The 15963-nt window shown below is 39.9% G+C and overlaps 1 protein-coding gene across 12 annotated transcripts in view; it reads left to right on the top strand.

Annotated features, from left to right (window-relative positions):
* MARK3 (microtubule affinity regulating kinase 3) overlaps positions 1 to 15963 on the top strand; it is a 121099-nt gene that overhangs the window by 49560 nt on the left and 55576 nt on the right. The window contains exon 2 of one of the 12 annotated variants that reach the window (XM_038545829.1): positions 1906 to 1967. The exons of the other annotated variants lie outside the window; for them this stretch is intronic. The gene's annotated coding sequence lies outside the window, so the exon portion shown is untranslated. The remainder of the gene's footprint in view (positions 1 to 1905; positions 1968 to 15963) is intronic. 12 annotated transcript variants of the gene reach the window in all.

Genomic DNA, 15963 nt, shown 5'->3' on the forward strand with positions numbered 1-15963 from the left:
CGCTTTTCTTGTTTGTTTCTTAAATTCCACGCATGAGTGAAATCAGATGGTATTTGTCTTTATCTAACTGATTTATTTGGCTTAGCATTTCATTCTCTAGGTCCATCAACGTTGTTGCAGATGGCAGGATTTCATTCTTTTTTTGTGACTGAATAATATTCCAGTGTGTGTGTTTGTGTGTGTGTGAGCGTGTGCATGCACACACACACAACACCACATCTTTATCCATTTGTCAGTTGATGGGCACTTGGGCTCATTTCATAATTTGTCTATTGTAGATACTGCTGATAGAAACATAGAAGTGCATGTATCCCTTTGAATTAGTATTTTTATATTTTGAGCATAAATACCCAGTGGTGCAATTGCTGGATCATGGAGTAGTTCTATTTTTAACTTTTTGACAGACCTCATACTCTTTTCCACAGTGGTGCAGACCAGTTTGCATTCCCACCAGCAGTGCAAGAGGATTTCCCTTTCTCCACATCCTTGCCAACACTTGTTTCTTTTGTTGATTTTAGCCTTCTGACAGGTGTGAGTTGATATCACATTGTAGTTTTGATTTGCATTTCCCTGATGATAAGTCACGATGAACTTCTTTTCTTGTGTCTGGGGGCCATCTGTATGTCTTCTTTGTAAAAGTGTCTATTCATGTCTTTTGCTCATTTTTAAAGTATTCATCTTTCGGGTGTTGAGTTGTATCAGTTCTTTATATATTTTGGATACTAACCCTGTAAATACATCATTTACAAGTATCTTCTCCCATTTTGTAAGTTGTCTTCTAGTTCTGTTGATCATTTCTGTTGCTATACAGAAGCTTTTTATTTTGATGTAGTCCAAATAGTTTTTTATTTTGTTTCCCTTGCCGCAGGAGACATATCTATAAAGAAATTACTATGTAGGGATGCCTGGGTGGCTTGGTGATTGAGCATCTGCCTTCGGCTCAGGGTGTGGTGTGGTCCCAGGGACCGGGTCCCTGCATTGGACTCTGCAGGGAGCCCCGCTTCTCCTTCTTTCTGCCTCTCTCTCTCTGTGTGTCTCTCATAAATAAATAAACAAAATCTTTAAAAATAAATAAAGTCCTCAGAGCATAGTGTCTGACACAGGATAAGGATTGAATGAATGCTTACTGTTATCGTGTGTCCTACTAAATATTAGGCTTTTGTTTGCTTGGTTTTGAAGGGTGATGGGTGCTTTTGCTTAAAATTTTCCCCTTACAGAGGGACACCTGGTGGCTCAGCAGTTAAGCGTCTGCCTTCCAGCTCAGGGCATGATCCTGGAGTCCCAGGATCCAGTCCCATATCAGGCTCCCTGCATGGAGCCTGCTTCTCCCTCTGCCTAAATTAAAGAAAAAATTCCCCTTACAGAAAATAAGTGAAGCTTAAGAATTGAGTGATAGGTCTGGCTCAGTTTCTTTTGTAGAACTTAATTGCAATGGACTATTTATGGTAGTGGCAAATATTTGAGCATTTAGTATATGCTGAGCATTTTTCTGTTTGACTTGTATGAACTCATTGTATTAGTTTGCTCAAGCTGCTACAACAAAATGTCATAGGTTGTGTGGCATAAACAACAGTCCTTTTTTCTTTTTCTTTTTCTTTTAAAGATTTGATTTATTTATTCATGAGAGACACAGAAAGAGAGAGAGGCAGAGACACAGGCAGAGGGCGAAGCAGTCTCCATGCAGGGAGCCCGACGTGGGACTTGATCCCGGGTCTCCAGGATCATGCCCTGGGCTGAAGCCAGTGCTAAACTGCTGAGCCACCAGGGCTGCCCAACAACAGAACTTTATTTCACACAGTTCTAGATGCTGGGAAACTCAAAAATCAGGGTGCTTTCCTGGTCGGGTCCTGGTAAGAGTGCTTCCTCTGGCTTGTAGGAGGCTGCTATCTTGCTGTGTTTTCACAGGGCAAAGAGAAAGAGAAAGCACCTTCTCTGATGTCTCCACTTGGAAGGGCACTAATCCCATTGTGAGTACCTACCCTACAACCTCATCTAAACGTAGTTAACTCCTAAATGCTAAATCTCCAGATCCTATCACATGGTAGATTAGGGTTTCAACATCTTGGGGGAGACAGATCAGTCCATAGCATTCATTCACTCTTAACTTTGTGAGGTAATTTCTATTATTCAAGAATGAAAGGCCAAGTTGAATTAAAAAAACCTGCCCATGTCTGGGTGGTTGAGTCAGTTGAGCACCTGCCTTCAGCTCAAGTCATGATCCTTGGGGTTCTGGAAGGAGTCATACGTTGGGCTCCCCACTCAGCGTGGAGTTTGTTTCCTCCTCTGCCTCTCTCCCTGCACATGCTCGCTCCCTCTCTCTCTCTCACTCTCACATAAATAAATAAAATCTATTTAAATAAAACACACACACCAACAAACCTGCCCCAGATCCCTTAATTTACAAATAATGAGTATTTGGGCAGTCCTTCCATGGCAGGTGTAGTCCGCTTTAAGTCACGCCTTTGAACTCTAAATGAGAATGTGTTTGCTACAGTTCACATAATGGAGCACTTCAGTAAGCAGTATCCTAGGATCACCACTGAATGTTCCTTACATTGGGATTCATTATTATTAGATACTAGAGCCTATGCCTCCCATGTTCTTATATATAGAAGTGTTGGGCTTTTTCACATTAGCTAGTCTAATAGGTATGTTTTCATCTTATGTTCTGTTAATTTTCCAGTGAGGAACTGACTCTGAGAAGTAGATATAGTTCACTTCTCTAGCTAGTTAGGGGGTGGGGGAGTAAAACTTGTAAATCCTGCTCTGACTCCAGAATATAGCTCTTTTCACTTCACTGTTTCACCTACTGTAATGAATTAAATTTCACCAAATCAGGATTTATGAAAACTTGGACTGGAACTAACCTGAGATTTTCCTTTGTAGTTGCTATAAAGAAGTTAGCAGTTTTAGGGTGCCTGAGTGGCTGACTTGGTTAAGTATCTGCCTTTGGCTCAGGTTGTGATCCTGGGGTCCTGGGATTGAGCCCCACATTGCTGCCTGCTCATTGGGGAGCCTGCTTCTCCCTCTCCCTCTGCCTGCAGCTCCCCCTGCTTGTGCTCTCTCTCTCTCTCTCTCTCTCTCTCTCTCTCTCATATAAATAAAATCTTTTAAAAAAAAGTTGGTAGTTTAAAGTACTTAAGAAAAGTAGGCCTTCCTTATCCTCCACCTCTCCTAAATGTTATGTAAGTCATGTTTTTATGCAGGTTTATTTATTTATTCACTCATTCATTCAACAAACACTTATTACTAATACCTGCTATATGCCAGACACTGTTCTAAGCAGTGTGGAGACAACATTGAACCAAGTTAAGTTTCTGCTTTAATGGAATTGACATCCCAGTAGGAGAGCAGCAGCAAACATATATATATAATGTCATGTCAGTGCTATGAATTAAATAAAGCAAGATGTATTAACTCTATTTTCATTTTCTTGATGTTCTGGCATCTTGAACTGTGCTGACCTAGGAGACTGCCCCTCCCAAGGCAGCTAATTCCTAGAAATAGCAGACTACTCCCCTGTGAGTACTGTTAATATGCAGATGAATTAGTCCAGAGCTCATACTCAGAACCACCTCCTTTATTTGGCTATTAAACTCCAGGAGGCAATATTCTTCTGCTCTAATCATCCCAGGGCCAGATGCCAGACAACTAGAGACTGTATTTATACCCCAGAGCCTACTGAAATGGTTCTGTTACCCTGCCTGGCCTTGCCTTTCCCCGTGGAAACCAAGATAGAGACTCTTTCCCATGCCTTGCTCCTTCTGCCTCCTGACTGACCCTGGGGCTTGCCCATGTGGCCCTACATGGCACTGTGTACCACCTTCTCTTATAAACTGTTAGTAACAGATATCTTTTCAGTGCCAGTCCTGATGCCTTGGCTCACCATACCTAAATAATAGTAAGACTTACATTTTAAAACATAAACTGAAGAGATAATATTTGAAGGAACATGTAGATTTCAAATGAAAACTAGAGGTGGCCTCTTACTAATATCCTAGGGTCCTGGGATCAAGCGCCGCATCAGGCTCCCTGCAGGGCTCCTGCTTCTCCTTCTGCCTATGTCTCTGTGTCTCTCATGAATAAATAAATAAAATCTTTAAAAAAAAAGAAAGAAAATCTGTGTCCTCCTAAACCAAGCTCTTTGAAGTCTCTGATGAGTCAGATAAGTACAGTGGACTCTGAGTGAACCCATGTGATTTACAGCAAAATTTTACCTAGGGCTTGAAGGATCTAAATATTTTTTTACCAGGGGCACCTGGGAAGCTCAGTCGGTTAAGGGTCCGACTCTCAATCTCAGCTCAGGGTTGTGAGTTCAAGCCCCACGTTGGCCTTCAGACTGGGTGTGGAGCCTACTTATAATAATAGATTATAAGTAATTATAATAATAATTATTATTATACATTTTTTTACCGAGTTTAAAAAAGATTGAAAGACCTCTGCAGTTTTATCATGGTGTTGGCAGGGGGCCTGCGCACAGCCCAGGGGACACTGCAGCAGCAGGCTGGGGAGAGCTGGGCAAGGACAGGGCGTGCAAAGCCCTGAGCTGCATGCAGGAAGATGCATCAGAGCTTCCATTGGGCCCTGTGGGAGAACTTGCTACCTAGTGCTTTTAAGGAACAGTCATCTGTGTGCAATAAACTTTTCAGTGATTCCCTGCCCTTCCCCTGGGTTGTTCTGAGATTTTATTATGTTAGAAATACTCATCCTTTGGGCACCTGGGTGGCTAAGTGGTTGAGCATCTGCCTTTGACTAGATAGTAATCCTGAGGTCCGGGGATCAAGTCCTACATGAGGCTCCCTGTAGGGACCCTGCTTCTTCCTCTGCCTAGGTCTCTGCCTCTCTCTGTCTGTCATGAATAAATAAATAAAATTATAAAACAAAAAAAGAAATGTCCAGTCTTCTCAGTGGCAGAAACTTAATTATCACCATACTCTGCCATGATCAATTTATTTATTTTTTTAAAGATTTATTTATTTGTTCATGATAGACCTATGTCTATCATAGGAGAGAGAGAGAGAGGCAGAGACACAGGCAGAGGGTGAAGCAGGCTTCATTCCGGGAGCCCAATGTGGGACTCGATCCCAGGACTCCAGGATCATGCCCTGGGCCAAAGGCAGGCGCTGAACCACTGAGCCACCCAGGGATCCCCCTGCCATGATCAATTTTAAACAGTTTTGTTTTTTTTTTTTCAACTGGAGCCACTTCATTAAAAGTAATAAATTTATAGCATGTAATGAAATTATTAGAGTATGTATTTATGACAGCTGGTTAGTTAGGGAGTTCTAAATACATGTGTAGGGACAGAGGCACACTTTTTATATCATCTTGTAGTGTTGGATGACTCTAGTTAATAGATATTTTCCGTTTAGTTTGCACTTAGCATCTGTCTTCTAGAAATGTTTACAACACTGTTCTCTATTCTGCCATATGGAGCTGTAGAGGTTAAATCTACTACCTCAAATATAGCCAGCCTTTTTGAGTCCTCTTGGTCCCTTCTCCAGAGTCAATACTCAGCCTTTTGGGCCAGCCACAGGAGTTGCCCTCGACACAAGCCTAGTTTATTTATTTATTTATTCATTTATTTATTTATTTATTTTTAAAGCTTTTATTTATTTATTAGAAACAGAGAAAGAGAAGCAGAGACACAGGCAGAGGGAGAAGCAGGCTCCATGCAGGGAGCCCGACATGGGACTCGATCCCGGGACTCCAGGATCACACCCTGGGCTGAAGGCAGGCACTAAACCACTAAGCCACCAGGGCTACCCACAAGCCTAGTTTATTCGATAACTGCAACTGATTTTTTTTCCTTACCTGAATTTGATTCATGCTAAAGATAATTTAATTGGCTTTCTGCCACAATTCCAGTCTATTGAGGTATTTTTGAATAGCAAGTCTTTTGTATTAAACTGTCACTTCTAATTTGGTGCTGCATAAACTGGATATATATCTATAAATTGGATATTCATCCAATTAAAATATCTGACAAGGCCCTTCAGTGGAGACCTCATCCTTCAGTTGATCCTGCTGATCTAGTAGCAAAACATCTTTTAAGTAAGATTCAAGCACTGTTCTTCAGTCTAGACTTTTACTAAGAGGGGGAAATCCCGTATTTTAAAAAATTTAGTCAAAAATAATGAAGAAAAAAAAGAATGAATGTTAAGTTAAAGTATATGCAAAATATACAGTAGATTGCCAAAGGATTAAGCATTGTTGAGTATAGATTCCTTGTGTAAGGCTGTTTATGGGGAAACCTACTTACACCCACTCAGCCTGTTTTCTTTTTAAACCTGGTGTTTGTATTGGAGCCACTGCTAATGTTCAGAGCTCTGTAACAGTAGTGGCCTTTGCATCCCAGGGAATGTTCATTGTGGGACAGATCAGTGAACTGTGTAATTTGAAGGCAGAGAGAGAACCAGTTCATGCTTTCATGTGGTCTAGAATGTAGTTACTTTTACTGCCACCACCACTGGGTTATTTGGGTCACCTTTGCTTCAGCCTCCTTAAACCAGTCATTTTCAACCCTTGCTGTGCAGTGGAATCATCTGTGGAGTTTAAAAGAAAAAAGCCCATATTCAGAACCTTCAGAACACACCCACCCTCCTTCAGAACACACCCACCCTCCCCAATTCTGGCTTGATTGGCCTGGGGTGAAGAGGAAGGTCCTAAAGTACACAGCCCAAGTGAGAATGGCTTCTAGACTTTCTTTGGTTCCCCTGTAAGTTCTTTTTTTTTTTTTTTTTTTTTTTTTAAAGATTTATTTATTTATTTATTTATAGGAGACACACAGAGAGAGGCAGAGACCTAGGCAGAGGGAGAATCAGGCTCCCTGCAGGGAGCCCGATGTGGAACTTGATGATCCCTGGACCTGGGATCACGCCCTGAGCCAAAGGCAGACGCTCAATCACTGAGCCACCCAGGCATCCCACCCCTGTAAGTTCTTAATTTCTCTTATCTTCCACAAACAAGGTCCCCTATTTTAAAAATGACACACACACACACACACACACACACACACACACACACCCCTCCCCGGGCCCTGGTCTAAGTCTTAGACACTGCTGTCAACTGCCTCTTCCTCCTTCTCTCCCATCTCTTTTCCTGGGAGTGCCTCCATATCTAATGTCTGGACTTCCTTCCTTCCTTTTTCCCATCAGGTAGTCGAAAGTCATTTTGGGAATCTCCTTCATTGGACAACTCTGAGTTCATTGGTGAACTCTGTTCACCTCTTCTTTTCGGGTCGACTTGTAACAAGCTAGCAGTTCAGGCTATTAAACATCAGTAGTTACCAAGGTCCTGTTATTTACAACACAGCGTCTGCATCTGCATCAGTGTAATGAATCTGGTTAACTCAAACAGGATATGGCAAATGAAGTCTAAAACCCTTCTTGGGGGATCCCTGGGTGGCGCAGCGGTTTGCTGCCTGCCTTTGGCCCGGGGCACGATCCTGGAGACCCGGGATCGAATCCCATGTCGGGCTCCCTGCATGGAGCCTGCTTCTCCCTCTGCCTGTGTCTCTGCCTCTCTGTCTCTCTCTGTGTGACTACCATGAATAAATAAATAAAATCTTAAAAACAAAAACAAAAACCTTCTTGGAACACCTGGGTGACTCAGTGGTTGAGCATCTGCCTTTGGCTCAGGTCGTGATCCTGGAGTCCTGGGACCAAGTTCCACGTTGGGTTCCCCATGGGGAGCCTACTTCTTCCTCTGCCTGTGTCTCTTGCCTCTCTCTATATATCTCTCATGAATAAATAAATAAAATCTTTAAAAATAAATAAAACTTTCTTGATTATACATATCCAAAAATTAAGAATAGAAATGTATGTATATTTCTTTATTTTTAGATTTCCAAAGGTGTAGTAGAAATGCAAAAAAATAAAGCTTCAGTGTTGCCACGGCTTTATGGGGAACTTTTCAATTTATTGCCAGACTTATTTTTGCTTCAGCAGGAAATAATGCAGCTTGATATTTAAAGTAGATTGTGGGGGATACCTGTGTGGCTCAGCGGTTTAGCGTCTGCCTTTGGCCCAAGGCATGGTCTTGGGGTCCCGGGATCAAGTCCTGCGTCAGGCTCCCTGCATGGAGCCTGCTTCTCCCTCTGCCTGTGTCTCTGTCTCTCTCTCTCTCTGTCTCTCTCTCTCTCTCTCTCTCTGTATCTCTCATGAATAAATAAATAAAATCTTAAAAAAAATAGATTGTGAATTAAGAATATATAATTTATTTTTATAAATTATAGCAGTACCTATACCAATTATAATTGTACTCATGAAAAAAAAATAATTGTACTCATGATTCATTATGCTGTTTTAGAAAAGTCCCTAAAGAATCAAATATTTTAAATAGGTTAGGCCTAGAACATGACATGGAGGAGAGAGGACCCTTTTACAGAAAATCAAAAATTGGAGGCAAGGTAGGCCTTTGGGAGAGAATCATACCAACAGCAGTAGCAACAAGAATCCCAACCCTATATGGAGTGTTTGTTGTATACCAGCTACTATTTCAAGCTTTCCACTTACTAGGCTTCTTTAACTGTATTGATACCAGAGTCCTAGGAAGGTCACATCACCTAGACTCAGTCATTGAGTGCTAGAGCCGGGCTAGGCCCAGGTATTATGCTCCAGAGCTCAAATTCTTAATGAATGTGCATAGCACCTACATCATGCATTGCATGTTAGTCACATCGCCCTGTGACATAGCTTTTTTTTATCTATATTTTACAGATGAGCAGACTGAAGTTTTCTTACATTTTTTACCATGTTCAGTCATCCACTGAGGAAGCGATTACACTAGTGTGTTAGAACCTAAAGCCCTAACTTCAAATAGTCTTTTTCCACTGTGTCCCCTTGGAAGGAATCAGGCCCAGCCCCTTCCAAATGGGAAGAATAGCAAAAGAGCATACTGAAAATCACCTTGCATATGGCGAATATCCAGTAAAATCCTTAATTAAGTACCAAATTTATTTTAACACTGAATTCATATCTTCTCATATTACCCTGATTCCAGGAACTTTTGGCCCCCAGAACCTAGGGTTTTTGGGACTAGGAGAATCTCTTTGTCTTGGAAATATTTAATTGTAAAAGTCCACATTGCTGCTGATCTTATTTTAAATTTTTCAAAACTGCTTAATTTTATTAATCAGCTAAATCTAAGCAATTATTTAAAATTCAGTTTTAATGTTTACAGTGTAAATATTCTAGGAAATGAACACACATTGACTTCAAGAAATGAATCATTAGCAATACCTATAAATCACTCATAATGTGGCCCTCTCTAACTTGATTCCCTTTCGTCCTTTCCCACTTACCAGGTAACCACCAAGGAGAATTTTGTGGGTTTTTTTTTTTTATTGTCTTTATGATTTTACCATATATGGATTCCCTGATCAAAAGAGTGTAAAGGTTTAATATTTTTAATTTTATCTTTTCTAAAAATTATTGCAAAGGTTTTAAATACTATATAAATGTAACCATATTATATATATCCTTCTCCCATTTGCTTTCTTTTGCCCAAATTGTGTTCCATGTTGACATACTTAGCTCTGATTCACTTTCTCTACTATGCTCATTTTCATTTTTTTTTTAAAGATTTTATTTATTTGAGAGAGAGAGATAGCAATAGAGACCATGAGCAGGGAAGAGAGGGGAAAAAAGCAGGCTTCCCGCCGAGCCAGGGCGTCTATACTGAACCACCTGAGCCACCCAGGCACCCTTCATTTTCATGATTATGTAGTATCTATTACATGAATATACCTTGATTTATATATGCATTCTCCATATCAGAGACCTTCAGATTGCTTATAGCTATTTGTATTGCATTCTTGTTGTGAATTGTCCTCTGTGTGTCCTGGTGCACTTGTACAAGAGTTTCTTAATGATATATATCCAGGGGATCCCTGGGTGGCTCAGTGGTTTGGCACCTGCCTTTGACCCAGGGCGCGATCCTGGAGTCCCGGGATCGAGTCCCTTGTGGGGCTCCCGGCATGGAGCCTGCTTCTCCCTCTGCCTGTGTCTCTGCCTCTCTCTCTCTCTCTGTGTCTAAAACGAATGAATGAATGAATGAGTTCTTTAAAAAATATGATCTATATCCAGTAGTAGAATTACTGATTCACAGGGTCCATTTCTTGGAGCCAGCCAAATTGTTTCCAAAGCAATAGTGTAGTTTCTATTCCCTCCAGTAGCATATAGGAGAAAGTTCAAGTAATGTCACATTCTCATCAAAATTTAAATTTGTATGATTTTTTTTAATTCTTGTCAATCTGGTGGATATAAAAATAATGTTTCCTTGTTATTTTTTATTTATATTTCCCTGATTACTGAGGAAATATTACATCTTTTCATATTTTTGTTGGTTTTTGTTTCTTCTTTGAAGTGCTGCTTCGAGTCTTTTGTTCAGTTTTAAGAAATTCTGACACACATGGGGCCATAAAGATACTGATCTTTGTTGTCTTAAAGTTTTTATAATCTCTAATCTCATGATCTGACCCTGAGATCATGACCTGAACCAAAATCCAGTCAACTGCTCAACTGACTGAGCCACCCAGGCACCCATACATTTTATTTTTAATAGTAGAATGACACATAATAAATAGAAACCCAAAATACATGGCAGGTAAAAATCTGAACTAAATTGGGATGCCTAGGTGGCTCAGCGGTTGAGCGTCTGCCTTTGGCTCAGGGTGTAATCCCAGTTCAGGGATTGAATCCCGAGGAGCCTGCTTCTAGAGGGAGAACTCTGTCTTTCTGCCTCTCTTTCTGTGTCTCTCATAAATAAAAAAATAAAATCTTTTTTAAAAATCTGAACTAAATTAACAAATATGAGGGACAAAGGAGACTTGACCTCTCTAGGCCACACGATGCATTAAATATGGGGGAAAAGATACAGAACTTAACATGCTAATAAGCCTATGTTACAACTTTGTGCAATTTTTTAAACATACCTCTTTCTAAGGATGTATTATAGCCAGGATTTAATATAGTAACTATTCAAATTTATGATGATTACAAGATAAATGATTTTTTTCATGTTTGAACGATACATACACAACGCTAAGCAGTGGTTCTGCTAATATGGTTAGTAAGTCTAACAAATCACTCCACGCTACATTTTCTTCCTTTTTTTTTTCTTTTTAAAAAAATGTTTATTTTAAGTAGTTAAGTACCCAACATGAGGCTTGAACTCATGGCCTGGAGATCGAGTCGTTTGCTCCACCAATTGAGCCAGTTAGGCGTCCCCCTTAGACTACATTTCCTAAATGAAGAGCAGTAAAAATAGAAACCAATAAAAGTAGAAACAAGAAATACAAACACGTAGAACTTAAAACACACAGAATTCATAGGCAAATATTAAAATGCAAACCAAAATTGCAATATATCTAGACATTAACACTAACAAACTATGTATCAGAACCTGTAAGGTACTACTTTTGGTGCTCAAGAAATTTGTAGCCTCAAACACAGTTTGTTTGTTTTTTTTATAATTTTTATTTATTTATGATAGTCCCACACAGAGAGAGAAAGAGGCAGAGACATAGGCAGAGGGAGAAGCAGGCTCCATGCACCAGGAGCCCGACGTGGGATTCGATCCCGGATCTCCAGGATTGCGCCCTGGGCCAAAGGCAGGCGCCAAACCGCTGCGCCACCCAGGGATCCCTCAAACACAGTTTTAAACAAGAAAGAATGACAGTGAATACATTAAATATTAAACTAAGAGAAGAAATTAAATCTTAGGAAGTAATAATAATGTAAAGAACTAGTAAAGGCAGGAATTAATGAATTTGAAAAGCAGTAGAAAAAATAAATCTAAAGCTTTAGTTTTTGTTATTTTTGAGGGAGGACGAGAACGAGGCAATAAAAAAGATAAAACACTTTCCCAGGGGAAAGGGAGAGAAAATACAAAGTATGGGATGAGGGGCGTGGAAAAGACCAGATAGAGAAGAATTAAAAGTATTACAAGGGAACCTTTTGTGCAATTAAAGTAGAACCAACCTAAAAAATCGGTAGGGTTTTAGGAAAACATAAGTTACCAAAATGAACTCTAGGGAAGAATCTATATGCACCACAGTAACCATAGAAGAAACTGAGAAAGTGGTAAAAGGCCAGATGCCCACCTCAAATTGCCATACCCAGAATTTCTTGTTTGACTTCTTTCAAACCTTCAATGAATAGGTAGTACCACCTCTGTTTACCTGTTTCAGAACTTGAGAAAGAACGGAAATTCCGAATTCTTTTCTCAAATTCAGAAACATTGGTATCAAACTGTGTTGGAAGCAGGGAAGAAAACTATATAGTTCAGTCTCACATCTATTCAAAAAACAGGAATTAAAAGTATTAGCTATAGGACTTAGAATTAAACAGTAGCACATTTATCTTTGCTCTCTCTCCCCACTCACTAAATAGTGGTAAAGGAATTAAGGAAATGTCAGGGACACCTGGGTTGCTCAGTTGGTTGAGCGTCTTACTCTTGGTTTTGATTTTTAGGTCATGATCTCAGGGTTGTGAGATTGAACCTGTGTTGGGCTCCAGATGGGTATAGAGCCTGCTTGAGATTCTCCCCCTTTGCCCCTCCCTACCTCCCTCCCCACCCCACCCCCTCTCTCTCTCTCGGAAATTAAATAAATAACTAAAATAAAAGGGACGTGTCAGGATAGAAGACTAGAGGACAAAGACTTCAACCTAGTTTTGCCAGATGGAATGTGGGTGTGTGTATGTAAAGTTTAATAGATGTAGCAAACGAGAGTGAGCTGAAACCAAGCCCCTAAGAGCAGGAGATAAAAGGGCGGAGGTAGGTAGGCTGGTCACAGAAAGAATTATGCTGAGTCATGCCACAGGATTCAGAAAGCCTAGAAATAAGTTCTCCTAGCTCCTTTTGTAGGTGGAGTTACAAGTAGAACTTGAAACAAGGATTGGCTGAAAATGTGTACAGAGCCCCATGCCACCTCCCAGCTAGGCAGCTGCCCCTTCTCTGCCCCAGTAGAAACGGGGCAGTTTGTTTTCTGAAGAGGTTCAATCAAAGTGCATCTAGACTTGGGGACCCCATACCTCAAACAGGGGTCCACTGAGTGGTGAGACATTCCACCTCCTTTCTTCGCTCACCTCCCAGAAATTTGTTAGTCTCTTATATGTTCCCTGAAAAGGAAATAAGAGATTTCTTCCCTGGAATAACTGACTTAAAATACAGATACAAACAGTTGGGTGTCTTCCACTGAAGCTCCCCTATCTCTGCCCAGTCATCTTGTGGTCTCACATACATAACAAAGAGTTTTGGTAACTCTCTGAAATCTGGAAATATGGAAGAATAGCCAGGAATCTCCAAATATTTGAGAATAACCAGAGACTAAAACAGGAATTAAAAAAAGAAAAACTGGAAGAGGAAACTAGAGTACTTAAAAAAAAAAAAAGGAAAAGGAAAATTACAGTTTTGTTTCCAAAGTTTTAAAAAAGAAGACAGTAGCACAACATCATTATATTCTGAAGGATGAACATGATCCATTGAGAAGAGGGTAATTTGGGGATCCCTGGGTGGCGCAGCGGTTTGGTGCCTGCCTTTGGCCCAGGGTGCAATCCTGGAGACCCGGGATCGAGTCCCACATCGGGCTCCCAGTGCATGGAGCCTGCTTCTCCCTCTGCCTGTGTCTCTGTCTCTGTCTCTCTCTCTCTCTATCATAAATTAATTAATTAATTAATTAATTAATTAAAAAAAAAACCTTTAAAAAAAAAGAGAAGAGGGTAATTTATGGTATTGGGAAGAAAGTCAGTAAAAGGGTTGGAAAATAAAGTCCAGGAAATCTCTCAGAAAATAACATACAAATTCAAAGACTTGAGAATTAAGGAGGATACAATATAAAATTGAAATGTATCTATCTAGGAGGTGTAGTTTGTAATAAAGCAGAGTGGTAAAAAGAACTGAGGTTAGGAAGGGCAATTCTCAAGGAATAACAAAAGGTAGTTTCCCAGACCTGTGGAACCTGAATTTCCAGATTGAGAGGTTTGGTACCCAGTACAAACATGACAAAAATCCACAATATATCTGGACTGAACACTAATGTACCACAGATACTCAATCTCTGGTACATTAAAATTTAAATATATCAAGATTAAGGAGAAGGAAGAGGAAAATTAACTCAAAGCAGATTAAGATCTTAAATGGAAGACCTAAAGCTCCTAGAAGAAAATGTAGGGGGAAAAAAAAAAAAAAAGAAAATGTAGGGGGAAAATCTCTTTGATGTTGGCCTTGGCAGTGATTTTTTGAGTATGACACCAAAAGCATAGGAAACAAAAGCAAAAATCAACAAATGGAAGCTCAGAAAACTTAATGCACAGCAAAAGAAACAGTCAACAAAATGAAAAGACAACCCACAAAATGGGAAACAATACTTGCAAACCATTTATCTAATAAAAGATTAATATCCAAAATAGATAAGGAGCTCCTACAATTCAATAGCAAAACAGGGGATCCCTGGGTGGCGCAGCGGTTTGGCGCCTGCCTTTGGCCCAGGGCGCGATCCTGGAGTCCCGAGATTGAGTCCCACGTCGGGCTCCTGGCATGGAGCCTGCTTCTCCTTCCTCCTGTGTCTCTGCCTCTCTCTCTCTCTCTCTATCATAAATAAACAAACAAACAAATAAATAAATAATCTTTAAAAAAATAGCAAAACAAAAATAATCTATTTAAGATGGGCAAATACCTAAATAGACATTCTCCCAAAGAAGACCTACAAATAGCCAATACTTCCATTAAAAAGTGTTCAACATCACTCATCATCAAGAAAATGCAAATAAAAACCACAGTGAGATACTTATCACCTTATACCTATTAGAATGACTGTTATAAAAAAGTGATCAATGCTGGCGAGGATGAAAAATGACAGACCCTTGTGTGAATGGTAGAAATGTAAATTTTACAGCCGCTTATGGAAAACAGTATGGAGGGTCCTCAATTAACAGTAGAGCTGCCATGTGATCTAGCAGTTTCACTTCTGGGTATATATCCATAGGAAGTGAAATCACCATCTGAAAGAGATATCTGACCTCCATTGTTCACTGCAGGTTTATTCACAAGACATTGTGAACACCTAAGTGTCCATAGGCATGGATAAAGAAGATGTGAGATTACTTATGTACATGCAGGAATATATAGTATTCCATAATATTCCATAAATTTTTCTTTAAGAATTTTATTTAGGGACACCTGGGTTGCTCAGTGGTTCAGCATCTGCCTTTGGCTCAGGCAGGGAGCTTGCTTCTTTCTCTGTCTCTCTCTCTGTATCTCTCATGAATAAATAAATAAAATCTTAAAAAATAAATAAAGATTTTATTTACTCGTGAGAGAGACATGGGTAAATTTCAAGGGCATTACTAAATTAAATGAATCAGAGGGAAAAAGACAAATATGTTTGATCTCACTTGTATGTAAATCTTAAAATTCCAAACTCCTAGAAGCAGAATAGACAGTGGTTGCCAGAGGTGGGAGGTGAAGGAAATGGGGAGATGTGGATCCATAGGGTACAAATTTCCAATTACAAGATAGATAGGTGCCAGGGATCTCAGGTACAGCACAATGACTATGGTTAATACTGTATTGTATACTCAAAAGTTGCTGTGAGAGTAGATCTTAGGGGATCCCTGGGTGGCTCAGCAGTTTAGCCCCTGCCTTCAGCCCAGGACTGGAGGCTGGAGTCCCAGGATTGAGTCCCACATTAGGCTCCCTGCATGGAGCCTGCTTCTCCCTCTGCCTGTGTCTCTGCCTCTCTCTGTGTGTCTCTCATAAATAAATAAATAAATGTTAAAAAAAAAAAAAAAGAGAGAGAGAGAGTAGATCTTATTTTTTTTTTTTTTTTTTTTTTTTTGAGAGTAGATCTTAAATCTTACCACCACCACAACAACAAAATGATAATTATGTAAGGGAAAGATTTGTTAACCAACATCATTGTGGTAAAGATTCACAAAATATATGTGTTTCAAATCATTA

This window comes from Canis lupus, chromosome 8 (assembly GCF_011100685.1).
Source record: "Canis lupus familiaris isolate Mischka breed German Shepherd chromosome 8, alternate assembly UU_Cfam_GSD_1.0, whole genome shotgun sequence".
Lineage (NCBI taxonomy): Eukaryota > Metazoa > Chordata > Mammalia > Carnivora > Canidae > Canis > Canis lupus.